The following is a 5,303-nucleotide window of genomic DNA, read 5'->3' as shown; positions in this document are numbered from 1 at the left end:
TAAATAAGCTAAAATGGTGCTGAAAGTGGAGAATTGAATAAGGATTATGATGTAGAGACAGATTCAAAGTGTGCAACTGAATACAGTGATGAATATGGCCCTTTAAGAACCAATAACAGCAAAAAACGTCTGAAATAAATGCTCCATTATTGGGATGTATTGGCAATCTGTAACAGCCTTTTTAACCTTATAAAACTGAGAATTCCAGCCATTTTTACAGAAGCTTCCCCTTGGGGACGCCTATAGCTCTCTCTTTTCTCTTTCTTTGGCCTTTCTTCTAGAAACAAAATCCTTTCTCCATTCACCATCCACATCCACCAAAGAAACCATGCAACCGCACTGTTCTTGGAGAAGTTGAATATCAGAATTGCTTCAAGGAGGTTTCTTCTATGAACTTTAAATTCACTCATGTTGTTCTTGATATTAATATATTTTGTAATCATATTGTATAATTAAGTTCATAGCTGGGGATTTCAATGTTGCCTTGCAAACCTACTCTATGTTATTAAGTTAAAATATTCAAATTAACAATCTGTTTTCTTGTTTCATTCACTGATTTTATAGTATAATTTTTTTGTTAATCTTAATGTTTGATCACCATTAGGGCTGCTTACAGATTATTTGATCAAGGTTATAGTACACATGATGCTTAATCTTGGTAGACATGTGAATGAATGAAGAAACTACTATACATACATCTGGCCATGTGATTTCTTTGGTTCTTTGAAGTTTTCTTGTTCTTAATGGATTCTTATTTGGTAATCTAAGTTGAACATCACAACTAGGTTGTAGATTAGGAGTACTTGATCACAACCACACATCAAATGGATGATCATAAATGAGTAAAATGAACCGTAGTTGCAAATTGGAGAGTTGAATATGTTTTGACTTAATTTTCATGGAATTGGCTTGTAATGGTGAAATCGGTATCCCTAGTCCCATTTCCATTGTTTCTAAATCATTCTATTATTCATATTTACATTCTATTGCATTTTAAGTTACTTTACTTCTCAAAACAAAAAATCTAAATTCAGTTTTCATTTTCATTGCTTAGTTAGGGCTCACATAAAGCTAGTAATTTGTAGAGTTCTAATCAGTCCTTGTGGTTCGACACATTTACTTGTGCCATTATACTATCCTTATATTGCACTTGAAAGGAACACAACAAAATGTTTCGTCCAAGAAATATGCCTCAATGGCCCTTGACAAAATTCATCATCTCAATTCAATAAATACGCCTCAATGACCCTTGAAGAAATGTTTCATTCAAGAAATACGCCTCTACGGCCCTTGAATAAGCAAACTATTTCAAGATCAAGTCTCAACGACCCTTGAGTTAGAACATTCACATTGCAGGACTTCAAAACACGTTTCCTACATGTGACAAGCACATGCCTACAACGTGCCTTGAAGTGGGGGCATTTGTAGACATGGAAATTTCATTGCATACAAATGATGCATCACAAAGCTCCACGTGGCATATGACTCATCACAAAAGAACAAGTCATCAATGACAAGTGACACAAATCAAGCAAAGGAAGCTCAAAACTTCCCCAAAATTTGGCAAAAAGGGGGAAATATCCCTTAAAATTGGCAAGGGGTCCAAATTGCTTCCAAAATAGGCAACAAGCGCTATAGATTTGAGCCAAGCAAGGGAAAATGGCTGAAATTAAGACATAAAACATGCCTAAATTCTCCTATGGACGAATCAAGACACAAATCAAGGCCAAATCCATCCAAAGGCATGGCTTTGGAAGTCTATAAATACAAGCTCCCAAGATACACATAAGGGTCGAAAATTCTACATTCAGAAGAACCTCTGCACAAATCTTTAAAGAGTAATACGTTGCCAAAGCTCTCCTCAAAGAATGCACAACCAAAGCCAAAGCTTTCTTTCGACCAAAGCTGAAGCATTCCCTTAAAGAATCAACAAGCACTAGTGTAGATTCTTTCAAGACTTTGTTGCAAGCTCAAAACTTGTAATGACGTTCGTTTCAAGATCAAATCGTCAAGACCATTGAATCAACAAAATCCTACATCAACACCACATTTGCCGCAACCGTAAACCTGAGGTAAAGACTATCCACACATCATTTCAAGCTCAAAACTTGAAGTAATCGTTCAATCGTTCGTCCGACATCAAGTCATCGCGACCCTTGGATCAACAACCTACGCATCTACATAAAATTTGAAGACTGAATTACAGGAAAGTTGTAAACAGAGATTGTAACCCCACAAATTCATCAATACAAATCTACTTTGTACATGTGTTCTCGTTTCATTCGATACATAATTTTCATGTTTACAGAAACAAAAACGGTCTGGTAACACTTCTTCAACATTATTGGATGCCCCGTATCAACCTCGACTAGCGTCAAAGGATGTGGCACATGAAAATCCTAAACACGAAGAAGAAATCCCATTAAAGAGGAGAAAAGTCATCTTGCTACTACGATTTCTAAGACATTTGCCCCATTGCTTTCTATAAGTGAGGCCTCGGTACCTTCCATTTTTACTTCTAGAACCAGCATCACAGTAACTACCCAAGCCTAAGCTCGAGCCTTCGTCTTTACAATAATAAACAATTACACCACCATGACCAAGCCAAGTTCCAATCTTTGAACCTTCCTACTCTTTAATACCGATTTTCGACCTCCAAGAAGTTTTCCTAAATCTATTGAGGCATCCTCCAAGGTCAACACCCTTCTCCTGATAGCTTCAACTAGATCTGAAGGTAGGCTGTAGCCTCCATTCGTAATCAGACCTTCAATAAACCATATTGCTTTTTTCGGTAGACACTAGTGGTCTCCAGAATGCAAACTTTGCTCGGGCTTTTTTTGGCACCTTAATTTCCCCCAACAGACTAAAAGAAGGTTTGCACATCTTTTGAGACACCCTGATACGGTGTCATACAAGTTGATATGAGGTATTTCTTCATCCTCATATTTCAAAATGATTACAATGATTTTTGCCTTCTTCTTTTTCTTACTTATGTTGGTCAGGCTAATGTTTAGATAGACGCGGCCCTCTTTTGCCAAGTAGAGCAGATTCGTGATCTTAAGCAGGCTTCTTTATATGAATTGGAAGCTAAGTTCCAACTAAAGCAACGATTGCAGTCTCAGTTGGTGGAACTCAAGACGGTGTAGGTAGAGCAATTAGCCATGAAGGAAACTCACAAGAAAGAGATAAAGAGGTATATTTCATTTTCTTTCTTGTCGAAAGATATAGAGGTATATTGACAATGCTAATTTTGAGGAGATTAAAGCGAAAAAATACTAGGCGGATCTTGCAAAGGCACATGAAGATTTTAGGCTAGAGCTAGTGCTAGGCTAAAGTTAAGACAGTTAAAGCCTTGGCATGTCACAAACCTGAATCGAAGCAGGTGCTATCTTCATAGTGAAATGCTTGGGAGGTGGAACAGACTGTCTTTTAATCGGAGGTAAAAAAGCTTCAACAAGAGATCGAGCATGAAGATAGTAGCTCACGTAACAGACCTTTAGCAGCTTACAGACGTGAATAAGTCAGAATGGACCTTACCGATCACACCGCGTAAAGGTAATTACTGAAGGATATAAAGATGAGTAAGAACAATGAAGTAGTTTAATAGTATATGGCAATGATTAATTAAAAGTTCATTAATCAAAGACGAAAGGTTAGTTTTGGGCCTTAAGTTAGTTTCGAGTTTCGGGAACCAAAAGGGTTTTGGTCCACAAGGCACATAAGGTTTAAATTGCGTAACAACTAAAACAAAATGAGCAATTACCCTAACCAAATCAAGCATGGCCCGCCATAGAGAGAAGGTTAGTGATGGTTCACTTATGACAAGTTTGCCACTCATTTAGAAAGATGTATAAAGGCAACTTTATAGCCTTAACCTCATTAGGGTTTCTTTGAGAAAAGATTAGAGACCAAAAGCTCTCTCCTTCTAGAGAGGCTGGCCATATGAGAAAAGGAACCTAGCATTATACTATATACTTCACCCTAATCTTAGTATTAATTTATTGGTTATTTGTGAGAATTTTGATACTTTGAAGTATGTTTCCAATGTAGGACATTCTAATTCCTCTTGAGAAAAAAATATCCAAACAAATGAATTTTGGGTTGATTCCAATTAGAGGATGTTTGCTAGCCTCTCAACTTGTTCATATCAAAGTTTCAAGTTTTTCTACCAAGCTATTTATTTGTGGCGATGAAATAAAGTTCCAGTGCGCAGTGCTGTCAAAGTGACATTTTGGGCTTATTTTTTTTGGGCATCCAAGATGATGTCTTTTGGGTTCATGGCCCTCTACAATTATGTTCGGGACATCTCAAGCTTTAAATTGAGTCATTTTGGGCCTATTTTGGAGCCCTGAAGATCCAGAAACGTGGATGCTTTGTGGCTAGGTAGATTTCCCAAAGTTAGACCATCTTCAACCCTTGGGTTAAAACCTAAAATTTTTAACCTAGAAAATTTAGGTTTTAATCCAGGAATAGTTTTTCTCCTCCAATCCTTTTGGGTTAAATTTTTAGCCCAAGATTATTAAAGAATGAATTTAGGATAATCTTTTTCTTAAAGTAACTTTAAAAAAACAAATAATAATGTAGACTATTCTAATTTAATTTTATGAACATTTTAACCTAAAAATATTTAGATTCTGGTAAATATTGAAAAATCACTAAACTAATACCATGAAACTCGTGGAACACTATGAAAGAATATGACACACAGATAAGATTTTTTTTTTTTTTAATTACTTTACCCATTGGGTTTAAATTTGGACCTATATTTTTTTTTTCCTTTTACTTTTGGATTTGATCATATTAGGTTTTAGCCGTTAGATTCAATGAATTTATAAATATAAAACTAAAAAGAATACACATATATGGTGGATCAGCCCCACTAATCTAGGGGAAATCCTGGCCTAAATTTCCCCCAAAAATGAGTTTTGGGTTAAAACTCATATTTGCCCTAAGGGTTGGAGCAAGTTGGGGTGAGTTTAAAACCTAAAATTTGAGTTTTACTCCAAGGGTTGTAGTAGTATAAATAAGGCTATTTAACCATTAGGGTGAGGAACACATCAATTTGGAGAACTTGGCTAGGCTTTGATGATTTGTGTTTCTAGGTGTTTTCTATCCTTTTTATATTTCAATAAAATTCTTTTTGTTTTATGATTGTTCGTAAACTAATTTTCGTTTGCTAGGGTGAGACCACAAGCCTTAGCATGAATGTGTAGTCTTTCATTTAATTGTTTATGATGTTATGCATGCATACTTTGAATTATTAATCAATGTGTTTAAACTGTCTCTATGTCTTAATGCTTAGC

This window comes from Pyrus communis, chromosome 6, assembly GCF_041283825.1.
Source record: "Pyrus communis isolate YQ-2024b chromosome 6, ASM4128382v1, whole genome shotgun sequence".
Classification (NCBI taxonomy): Eukaryota; Viridiplantae; Streptophyta; class Magnoliopsida; order Rosales; family Rosaceae; genus Pyrus; species Pyrus communis.
This window is presented reverse-complemented; position numbering follows the sequence as displayed.